Consider the following 12,650-nt stretch of genomic DNA (forward strand, 5'->3'; position numbering starts at 1 on the left):
AAATGTGTAAAGCATGTGAGTCGTATGGGCTTTGTCCTTCTTGTTATTTTTTATTATTATTATTTTTTTTTTGGGGGGGGGGTGGGTGGGTGGGGGGGTCTGAGTTTGTGTCTGTGTGTGCTAATGTTGATGTCGTAAGTACATACCGTGCTCGCTGCCTGTAAATATTTGTAAACAAAGCATTTCCTGTATTTACCTGAGCTGACAACCTACTAATGTCAATAGTCTGATCTGTTACATTGTTGATCAGACTACTGAGCTGACAGCCCTTCATGTATAAATGAATACACCATACGCATACATTGTTTGTTTGTTGTTGTTACTCTTCTTTGTTGTTTATTTGACGGTTTGTTGCCTTTTAAAGTTACAAAGGACTTCAGCTGACGTTCTACAGGCAGTGAAAGGGTTAATCATGCGTTTGCTTTGATTTCGTCGTTAAATTGTTGTAAAGGATCCTTTAATTTTTTTGTTCTCATTAATTTGAATAAACTGTAGTAGGTTGTTTTTTCTGCTACAGCGCTTAAATGTCAGTACATGTATATATAATATGTTATGTGCCATTGCTTGGTATTTTGTGTTATTTGATGATGTAGTGCCGGTTTTCTTCCAGTTCTTTTGTTCTTGAAGAAAGTGTCGTTGTGTAAATAATTGTTGCAAAAGTAATGTCTTCGTTTGGTAGAGTACAACACATATTTCTGAATAAAACGTATTAAGTATGATAACACGTTGTAATCCTGTGCTGTTTTCAATTATTCTTGCTTGGTTGTACACACAGTAGAATTATTTTTGGACAAAGTTGGTTTATTTGTTTGTTTATTTTAACACATGGAGCTTATTATTTCATGTAATTTGTGCTTGGTTCAGTTTTTCTCTCATGCTTTAATTTTCCTGTTACATTTTGGCATTCCGTGTTTTTCAGCTACCGTCTGGTTTTCAAAGACATATGGGTACGGGGTGAATAGAGTTACTTGTATGGTGGACTGTTCAATTTGCAGGTCACTATAGATTTATTGAACCAGAAATATGTGTACGATGGTGGTTCAAGTTTTGAAAGCATCTGACTTGTGCCTACACTAATGTGTGCCTGTTAGTATACAAACAATGTTGATGTTAAAGCCTCGTTTCATGATGATCCATGCATGTTTTTGATTACACATTGGTCATATTTATACTCTTGACATGTTTTGTATCATGCAATTTTCTGATGCATGTCACTTTTTACCTTCAGTGTATTTTAGTAGAAACAAAATGTTGATGCATCCGACTTGTTCAATGATCACTTTCATGTATTTCATTGCAGAATATGTATTGATATTGTTATATGTGCTGTGTCATGCACGTTTCTGATGACTGATTATTGTTCTCATATAAGTGGAAGTGGTGGTGGCAGCAGAAGCAGCAGTAGCAGCACGTGTTGTTGTTGTTTTTATAGAAATAAGGTTTTCCGGTCATTTTCTGTGTCTATTTCAGTGATTATAATCGGACACTAAACCGGGAAGTAGAATCTCGCTCCATTTGATCTAGCAATTTCATTTTTAGATAAACAGATTTGTTCCTGAAAGTGTAACTATGTACATTTTGGCTTGTTGGTGTTAGAGACTGACCATGCAGTTTTCTGAAATCCTAGATTTGCTCTTGTTAATACAGTCTAGGCTTCACGCTTGAAGTCAAATAATATAGATTTGGAGAAAGGTTAGCGTAACAACAGGTAGTGGTAGCTGTATCCTTATTTGTGAGCTCAGATTCTCAAAGAGCTATTAATTTTGTCCTGTTCTTTTTTTATGTTCAATACTTAATGAAATTTTTGCTGGACAATTTGTGTCGCTTACCCCCACTGGAACACTAGCAGCAGCAAGAGTGTGTGAGTGTGATCAGCTACCTGCACGTTTCGGGAAATGGCCAAGATTTTTATGCGTGGAACAGTGGTGACACAGGAGTGGGACATGAATACCGTCTTTCAATTTGCACATAAAGTTGACCCGTGTCCGTCCCATCCTAGAGCCTAACCTGTGACACGAGAATCACAAGTCCAGTGCAGCTTCGAACTTAACCATTAGGCCACAATATGCACTTGTCAGCTAATGCCTATAATATTAGATCTGTTGCTTAACACTAAACGAAATGAAAATCTTCCTTCATTTCTTTTTTTAAATATGTCATAATTGTAACGTTTATTTGTGAATGGCATGCTAGAACTGTTTGTTATTGTCAAGTAAAAATGGAATGGCCTTATTATATGATTATATTAGCCAACTGATGTACAATACACAAGTGATTAGACAAAATAATTACATAATCCATCTGTTCGACGTTTATATCTGGGCGTTAAAATACTATTGATTATTGGGGAAACTAGAAAATACAAAGGTTCTCATATTGATTATCAACTGTTTTATATGAGGTGAATTTATATTTTAGAGAGAAAAAGAGGAAGGAATAGAGTGTAGTTCTCATAGAAGAAAAAACACTGTTACAATGTGTCGATACATTTGTTTTCTTTGAAGATCTTATAAATGCAGCATAATTACTTTGTACAACAGAAAATGTGCTACATTTTTTTAAGTATTTAAGAAAAGAGAATCAATTCAAAGAAGGGAATAAACTATCACCAACACTTCCAGAGAGCTGACTTGGGCAAAGATAAAAGTCTAGATGGTAGGGGGTATGTTTACAAAAAGTGCTTAGTATTTTTCTCAGTTTGCACAATAGTAATATTTCATCTTTACAGCTTAAATGAATGTTCATGGAATGTGGCCGCCATAATGCTTAATTGCCTTTCTGATTAGCACTTTCGACACAAGTAACATTGCCAACACAAATGTATGCTTATACTGTGTAGTACAATTTGGAAGTTGTGACGTTGTGCGTAAATGATGGTGATGGGGGTAGGGGGAGATAAAATGTGCATTTTATTTATGATGGGGTTTGCCTTTCATATTAATACAAATGTTAGATTGTGACTCTCTTCTTCTTCTTCTGCGTTCGACGGTTGTGTCTAGGGTAGATTGTGACTCTCATTTTTGTAAACTTTAATATCTCTCTGCAAGCATATATTGATATACATGTAGTGTTAACTTTGCGATTTATGACAGGTTTTTGAGGATTAATGCTGCTGGTGGTTTTAATATCTCTAATATTAGCCCTGAGTTTCTGTGCTTGTCCCATAAAAAGTAAGACTTTATTTGAAATCAAATTGACTTCGTCTACATCTTGGGGGGACTAAAGCCGCAAACAACCTGTTGCATATCAGTGCTGAGACTACCTTATGTATAGTAACAACATGAAATTCGTTTATTCGACAGACCTAATTAATTTTACTTTTGAAGCAGAACATCGACACACTTTATAAGAAAGGTTGACCCTAACACCAGCTGTTAACACTTTCTAATGTCTTGCCCTAAATACATGAGAAACTGACAACCGTCAAATGATCTAACTCCTGCGCACTGTGCTTCGATACCATTGGTGTAAGCCATTTGTATAAGCTATCTCATTGGCGGGAAAATAGCACAGTCGGTAGCGGCGATGGCTTCAAAACCAGTTGTCGTAATCGGCGTGGGTTCGTTCCCCACGATCGGCGAGGGATTTATTTCTCAGAGTCAACTTTGTGCAGACTCTCCTCGGTGTCCGAACACCCCCGTGTGCACGCATGCGCACGATAAAGAACCCAAGTTCACAGCGAAAGTCTGAGGGCTTGGAAACATGTTTATATACGCATGCAGGGAAAGAAATGGGTTGCGCCGTACTATATGGCAGCTCGCTTTCCCCAGGGAGAAAGCATTCCCAATGTCCATGAGGGTAACCTCACAGGACTATATGAAATCTGATCCTTATCCTTATCAGTTCAAATCAAAATTGCATATTTTTCCCCTTTTAGATTTTATGTCACAGCCCTTATTTTTGTTTCTAATTTTAGAAATATTGTTACAAAGTCAATCTTCTCCGGATGTGCAAAGGGAATGAGACCATTTAAACTTGGTGTTTTACAAGTGGCATTCACTGTTAATGTTACTGCTATAGCAGTTAGTGTTAATGTTACTGCTATAGCAGTTAGTGTTAATGTTTTACTGTTGCGTGGTTGAATTTCTACAGAGATTAAAGTTAACACAGGTTTAATATTGTGTAAAATATTTGGACTTCTGAATGTTTTAATATGATTGCATTGCATTTGGTAATTTTGATTTTAATTTCACTTAGTTTTGATATATCGGTGGGTTTTGTGGCTCAGTACACCAGTACTCAGTACACCACTCTACGTAAGTAGAGACTCTCATAAACTATTTACAGTTCATGGCGTATTTTGTTAGGGTACGTTAGTAAGCGGAATAGTGCGTCTTTTTGATATGTGTGAAATTTAGGACAGGTTTCGTGAAAGTAATGTTGATGCCGTTTATTGACATGTATTGAGCGTTTAATATTGTCAAAAGTGCTTCTCGGTCTCTTTGTGAATCGTCCTTGCTAATCATTGGTGATCTTTGTTTGAATATTGAAAACGTATTTTTACATCTTTATAGTGTCTCTCGATTAGCTTTCATTAATTTAGTGTTGTATGCAATTGCGCTGATCTTAGTTGTAGTTTTGACGATGACGAAAATGTAGGTGAGGATCAACTTTCGTGTTTTGTTTCCATAATTTGATATGTTTGTTTATTCAATCAATGAGTCTTATATCGCGCATATTCCGTGGGTACAGTTCTAGGCGCTCTGCAGTGATGCCGTGTGAGATGAAATTTTATACGGCCAGTAGATTGCAGCCATTTCGGCGCATATTTACCTTTCACGGCCTATTATATTTATTCCAAGTCACACGGGTATAGGTAGACAATTATTAACTGTGCCTAAGCAATTTTGCCAGGAAAGACCCTTTTGTCAATCGTGGGATCTTTAACGTGCACACCCAATGTAGTATACACGGGGGGAGGTTCTGTTTATATGAACATGTCTGATTAAAAGCTTTGCCTTTTTGCCCATTACCTATTTACTTATTCCGAATGTTTAGATGTTTGAGTGTTATTTTTTGAAATCTCATTTCCCACATTAATCTTGTGGTATTTACCAATTCTGTTCTATTTGTATTTTTGTCATTATCTCTTACTTTACCATGTAACTATTATAATGAACTTTGAACTTTATTTTGTAGACTGTTTCTATTTCACAACTATAATTGTATTTACGGAGGTGGTTTGGGGAAATGTTTTCTTTTGTAAATTTTCACCAAAAAATGCGTTGCTTCTCCTGCTTTAATTGCTGCAGCGTTTGTTTCTAAAGCTATATCACATCATATATGTGTTTGGATTGCATACTTGTGGGATTAAGAGCTGTTTATGGTCGTGCAGCTGCGGTATAGCTTTGATAAAGTTAGGTAGTGTTTGGTTTACTAGGGGTTTTTTTCCACAAGTCTTTGCATGTTCACTAAACACCCATCTCTGTAGATATCTGTTGCTCTCACAGTTTCGCTGGTAAGCATTTAAAACAGCGTTATCTCCTAGGTTCGATCTGAAAACAGAAAGTCAAATATGACATAGCATGTGTATCAGGTAAATGGAATTGCAAATATTCGATTAGAAAAATATTTGGTAAAATAACGATTTTTATTGAATATACGTACATATTTAAGGTTTACATTTCTGTAAAAACATGCGCATAAAAATTATGTACAATTTCGTCAAAAGACAATCTATTGTACCGTTTCTTAACACACAAACATGCACAAATCAAAACCAATCCAATCATCAATGCTGCTAGCTGCTTATACAAACATCACATATTAGTTGGACGGAATTGTTTTGAATTAAATCGTCTCATGGTTTGTTTTTTTTGGTCTTTGGGAGAGTTGTATTCCTGGGGAGGGAAGTTTTCCAGCAAAAGATAGTACACTGTGCGTTTCTTTTGCTGCCAAAATTGTATCATTGTAACAATGTTGCCTTCAAACTGTGTATGATTAAAACTAATGAGTCGTTGTTTGTTAATCTGGCAGATGTTAGAACATGCATGGTGCGGATCAAACTTAAAAGTCAGAAAATTGCCAATGAGCTCTCTTACCTCTTTTTCAGTCTCGGAAGCCATACTAAATAGATTAAAACTCCAAATGATCAACAATAAACAATTATAAAAAAACATTAGGACTATACCTTCTAAGCCCTTATTTGTCACTGATTTCTTTCCAACCCATTCATATTTTCAAACAAACACAACACAATCTCTATGAACAATAATAATGTACTACAACATTGTCAAAAAGGGTGACATTAAAGATGGTGCTCAGTAACAACCTGGTTATGTTTATTGACATGGGTTTGTTTGTTGTCGTTGTTGATAATTTTAAGCATAGCACACAAGCATATTTAATGTAAAGCCATTATAGAGTTGTATGACTGCACGCTGGTGTGTCACAAACATATGCCAACAGCACACACATATGTCAACAGCACAATCATATGTCAACAGCACACACATATGTCAACAGCACACACATATGTCAACAGCACACACATATGTCAACAGCACAAACATATGTCAACAGCACAAACATATGTCAACAGCACAAACATATGTCAACAGCACACACATATTCAAAGAAGGAAATAAACTTAGAAAAGTACAATGAAATAAAGTCTGCGTGTAAACAAATCACACTGTTGTTGTTTGTTTGTGGTAAGAACTGATGTGACTGCACTTGGTCTTTCTACGATAACTGAGTTCTTGCTTTCTTTCTGCTTCTATTTTAATTCCCTTCTGTCTGTCAAATTTATTTTCTTGTTTATGTCACCTTTTTTCTTCCTGTAAGTCTTTCTTTTTTCTGTCTATCTTTCTCTAAGCTTCTTCTTCTTTTTCTTTTCCTTCTTTTTCTTTTTCTCCTTTTTCTTTTTCTTTTTTTTTCTTCTTCTTCTTTCTTTTTCTTTTTCTCCTTTTTCTTTTTTTTCTTTTTCTTTTTTTTTTCTTCTTCTTCTTTCTTTTCCTTCTTTTTCTTTTTCTTTTTTTTTCTTCTTCTTCTTCTTCTTCTTCTTTCTTTTTCTTTTTCTTCTTCTTCTTTTTCTTCTTCTTCTTCTTTTTCTTTTTCTTCTTCTTCTTCTTCTCTCTCTGTTTACAGTTTTTCTCTTGTACACGTGTGTCTGTGTGCGTGCTTGCACAAATGGGTGTGTCTGTATGAGAATATCTGTTTGTGCGCGCGTTATTTTGGATTGAAAGTCTCGAAAATAACTTATCTTAAAAAAATCAACAAAATAATCTGCACAATAGCAACAACACTGGACATTGCAGTCCTCTCGGCTCCCTTGTTCAGTGTATACTCTACATCAAAAGTTGGTTCGGGGTTTACATGACCCAATGGGTATTCAAGTGTGAGAGAGGCCGCAGAACTGGTGAAAAGCAGTTGAACATGGGAGAAGTCCAGGCTACACGTGGGAGGGAGAGCCGCGCTGTCGCTTGTTTGGGTCTTGTTGGTTTCGTGGACCAGGAACTTGTCCATCCACAGAGAGCAGTCATGTCTTGCTGGTTTCGTGGACCAGGAACTTGTCCATCCACAGAGAGCAGTCATGTCTTGCTGGTTTCGTGGACCAGGAACTTGTCCATCCACAGGGAGCAGTCATGTCTTGCTGGTTTCGTGGACCAGGAACTTGTCCATCCACAGGGAGCAGTCATGTCTTGCTGGTTTCGTGGACCAGGAACTTGTCCATCCACAGGGAGCAGTCATGTCTTGCTGGTTTCGTGGACCAGGAACTTGTCCATCCACAGAGAGCAGTCATGTCTTGCTGGTTTTGTGGACCAGGAACTTGTCCATCCACAGGGAGCAGTCATGTCTTGCTGGTTTCGTGGACCAGGAACTTGTCCATCCACAGGGAGCAGTCATGTCTTGCTGGTTTCGTGGACCAGGAACTTGTCCATCCACAGAGAGCAGTCATGTCTTGCTGGTTTTGTGGACCAGGAACTTGTCCATCCACAGGGAGCAGTCATGTCTTGCTGGTTTCGTGGACCAGGAACTTGTCCATCCACAGGGAGCAGTCATGTCTTGCTGGTTTCGTGGACCAGGAACTTGTCCATCCACAGGGAGCAGTCATGTCTTGCTGGTTTCGTGGACCAGGAACTTGTCCATCCACAGGGAGCAGTCATGTCTTGCTGGTTTCGTGGACCAGGAACTTGTCCATCCACAGGGAGCAGTCATGTCTTGCTGGTTTCGTGGACCAGGAACTTGTCCATCCACAGAGAGCAGTCATGTCTTGCTGGTTTCGTGGACCAGGAACTTGTCCATCCACAGGGAGCAGTCATGTCTTGCTGGTTTCGTGGACCAGGAACTTGTCCATCCACAGAGAGCAGTCATGTCTTGCTGGTTTCGTGGACCAGGAACTTGTCCATCCACAGAGAGCAGTCATGTCTTGTTGGTTTCGTGGACCAGGAACTTGTCCATCCACAGAGAGCAGTCATGTCTTGCGGAACTCTCATCTTCATGTATGGACACCCTTACTTGCAACGCAAGCTCTGCAGAGAGAAAGGAACAAGTCGCGTGAAGCAATATTACAATCCGCTGTCGGCCTAAAACTCAAAGGGGAAACACTTCACAAAAGTTGTGGACACCTCGTCGTTGCCCGGAGATTCAAGACAAGAACTGTGCGCAAATTGATCCTGAAGCTAAAAGATTGACACTAAAAATCGTCGATCAGTCATTGTCGAGACTACTAAAACTTGGCTAAGCGGAACTCGTAAACTCAGACAGGTGGAACTGGTCTTGGCGTAGCATGCCTAAGGTACCTATTTTGCACATTCAATTTTCTTTTGAGCACATTTGCAGAGTAAATAAACAACATATCTGCACATTTTTGGATTCAGAACTTTATAAGTTATACCCCAAAAAATCATTCTCTCAGTGAAAATTGGATTTAAATAAAAACTTAAATGAACAAAGTTCAACCTCAACTTTTACAACTTTGACTTAAATCCACTGATACGGTTCCGCTTATACATATACCAACGACTCAGAATGTTTAAAGGCAAACTCCTTCTAGTGAGAAAAGTTGGACGCAACTTTTCAGATCAGGTCAGACTTCTATACATGGGTTAAGACTATCCCTCCTCTTGGGCACAAGAATACAGTTGATGTCAAACACACTAGTCTGAAATAGCAGATTCAGTTTTTTTCAAGAAATGAATTGTTTTTTTCTTTCTTGAGCTCATCCTTCTCAGTGAACCAGATACCTTGTTAGTGAAGGGGTGTTGTATGCAACGGGCACTTTGGGCGATTATGAACAAGCCCCTGTGCATACAGTGAGTATACTTTGTGGGTTGACATAGGGATTGTTTTAGAATTGTAATAAAAACCGGCTTCACGTCTGACTCGACTCTACGTAAATCAAAATGCCAATACTTAAAAAAAAAATTTTTAAAGCCCTTAGAGGGCCCATATATGTTCAGCTATAAGGAATGTCCAGCCCACGCCCCTCAACAGCCCATTGGGAACCATGATGTTCATCCATCAAGGGTGCCCAGCATATGCCTATCAATCGGCCACTGATCATCTGATTTAGGGTCAGAATTAATCAATCAATCAATGAGGCTTATATCGCGCATATTCCGTGGGTACAGTTCTAGGCGCTCTGCAGTGATGCCGTGTGAGATGAAATTTTATACGGCCAGTAGATTGCAGCCATTTCGGCGCATATTTACCTTTCACGGCCATTCCAAGTCACACGGATAGACAATTATTAACTGTGCCTAAGCAATTTTTGCCAGGAAAGACCCTTTTGTCAATCGTGGGATTTTTAACGTGCACACCCAATGTAGTGTACACGGGGGAGGGTTCGGACACCGAAGAGAGTCTGCACACAAAGTTGACTCTGAAATAAATTTCCGCCGAACCTGGGATCGAACTCACGCTGACAGCGGCCAACTGAATACAAATCCAGCGCGCTACCAACTGAGCTATATCCCCGAATTATCAGACACCTAGGTATACCGAAACAGAATGATGAAGATATGGTGACACATACAGACAGGATGAAACACCGCTACGAGGACAAATAGAAAAAACCTCTCAAAAACAAACAAACAACAGAAGCAAACGCCTTAGCAGTACCTTTAAGCTTTATTACTGTTTTCTGGTTAACATTTCTACACAGCCTCAAATGTTGGGATACAAATTAAGTATACTTTTCTTACAAAACATGGTCACGTTGAAATTATGATCACATTCAAGATAACAAAAGTAGCATTTTATGATCACTTCTTTGGCAACTATGCAATGTTTTAAAGAATGATAAGGGCGCTAAAAAGCACTGCAAATACCATGATGACATAAAAGGAGAAGGTACGTCATAGACTTCAAAACCACACAGGAAGGGGAAGACACTTCAAAACCATTTAGACTTATTGCCGAGTTTTGACAACAGTTAAGTTATCATAAAAGAGTGCAGGATACAGCGACAGAAAATCAAATTGCAAATAGAAATTAAAAAATAAACGAAAACAATCTCTCCCCTTCAAGGGTGCGATTTCATATTTATATCTATGTTCATTTAGACATAAATAGTATGTACAGTTATGTACCATCATTAACAACACCGGAATAAGATCACTGCAATAAGAGGCTAGAACAATGCGGAAGTCAGCAGTTTAAGTACACAGCTGGTCCCTGCGAAGAGAGATTAACACCCTCATAGGACCAGCCAAAAGTGCCCCGACATTGCAGGTGTCCTCTCCCGACATTTTTTTCTTTTCTTTATTTGGTGTTTAACGTCGTTTTCAACCACGAAGGTTATATCGCGACGGGGAAAGGGGGGAGATGGGATAGAGCCACTTGTCAATTGTTTCTTGTTCACAAAAGTATAAATAAAAAATTTGCTCCAGGGGCTTGCAACGTAGTACAATGTATTACCTTACTGGGAGAATGCAAGTTTCCAGTACAAAGGACTTAACATTTCTTACATACTGCTTGACTAAAATCTCTACAAAAATTGACTATATTCTATACAAGAAACACTTAACAAGGGTAAAAGGAGAAACAGAATCCGTTAGTCGCCTCTTACGACATGCTGGGGAGCATCGGGTAAATTCTTCCCCCTAACCCGCGGGGGGTTCTCCCGACATGGGAGGTGTCTTCTGATATGAAGGACCGGACATAGCAGGTAGGAACTAGGATGGCACCTAGTTAAGCTGCTGACGGGGTCTATGTCGACCAAAAGAGCGGGATTCCCTGTAGGTGGAGTTCCTGTAGGGGGATTCCTTGTATACAGGGAATCCCACATGCTGGAGTTTTTCAATAAAACTTTCAAACCATACTCGAATTTCTAAGAAATATCAAAAAAGATCGAAAAACATCAAATTCTACTGATGTTGCTGAGCATCACGTGACTTTCAGCGATATCAGCGAAACGCTACAGGAATTACACCCTATGTGGTATTCCCTGTATACAGAGAATCCACCTACAGGAACTCCACTCCCATTGATTCACACAAGGATGGCAACGGCTACAGCTGCATAGGTTAGTTGTACCAAATATGGAAAAATGAAGTCAGCTTCAACAACAAACACAGACTACACTTGCACTGTATTCACTTTTCTCTTAACTATAATTATACCAAGAAAAACTAGTCCCTGGCCCTGCTATCAGATTCAAGAAAGAACATCCCGGCTTTTCAGAGTGTATAACCATGTGAGAATATCAGTCAATATTTTGTGCTTCGATAGAGGATAAAATAAAACAAATGTATATGAGTTGTAAAGAGATCAACGCCTTGGTGGAGACTCACAATAACCTTCACTTGCAATAGTAATACTCTAACAGCTGATATCCGGGATGGTCTGGTCAAGTAACTAACAATTACATCCTTGCTCTCCAACCTTTTCTCAAAGGAACATTGAAAGGTATAATCATCAATGAAACGAGCAGTGGAAAAACAGGATTGCCGTGTGAAAAAGTGAAGACTACATGCCAAAGATATAGCACTGCAGATCCTTACAATTGCTATGAACATCTCAACACTCTCAGGAAAGGGACTGAACTGAACAGTTAGTTCAAATCCTAACATTTTGTGCAACAGTTACCATTTTATTCTTTCGGTGGTTCTGCAAAAACCAAAAACAAAACTGCTACATGTACTTAAATTCAGGCTGAAATTATCAAAACCAACAAATATACCAAGTTCTACAATATGCTATGTGTTAAAATGAATAACCCAGAAGATTTTAATTCTTGGGTGCATGTGGTCACAGCTATAGTTCATTACATGGAGAACAAAAAAACATTAATATCTCAAGGTGTTGTAACAAATAATCAAGTGTTGGAAAAATAAAACTGTACCCGTAATACATCACATGCACTGGTATGAAACATATGCCCATATACACCTGTTACAGTTGTCAACTCAATCCATTAAATAATTAAACATTTATACTACTGGTTTGTTTGTTTGTTTGTTTATTTGTTGCTTAACGTTCAGCCGACTACGCAGAGCCATATCAGGACGAGGAAGGGGGGGATGAAGGGGGCCACTTGTCAAGCGATTCCTGTTTACAAATGCACTAACCCATTACTTGTGTCCCAGCAGGCTTTAGTAAAACTAAATTAATACCTACTGGAAGATTACCAGTTTCCAGTATGTTAAAATAGGCTTAACCTATCTACTGCTGGACTTACATCAGAACACTAACAGATTAAACTA

At 38.6% G+C, this 12,650-nt stretch overlaps 2 long non-coding RNA genes across 2 annotated transcripts in view; both read left to right on the forward strand.

Annotated features, from left to right (window-relative positions):
• Positions 1-12,650, forward strand: part of LOC138961467 (uncharacterized) — a 394,970-nt gene that overhangs the window by 75,675 nt on the left and 306,645 nt on the right. The window lies entirely within an intron of this gene.
• LOC138961465 (uncharacterized) lies at positions 98-6,629 on the forward strand. The gene is made up of 2 exons (XR_011454189.1): positions 98-2,948; positions 3,000-6,629. It is a non-coding gene; the product is annotated as an uncharacterized lncRNA (long non-coding RNA).

The sequence above is a fragment of the Littorina saxatilis genome, linkage group LG3, assembly GCF_037325665.1.
Source record: "Littorina saxatilis isolate snail1 linkage group LG3, US_GU_Lsax_2.0, whole genome shotgun sequence".
In the NCBI taxonomy this organism is placed as follows: domain Eukaryota; kingdom Metazoa; phylum Mollusca; class Gastropoda; order Littorinimorpha; family Littorinidae; genus Littorina; species Littorina saxatilis.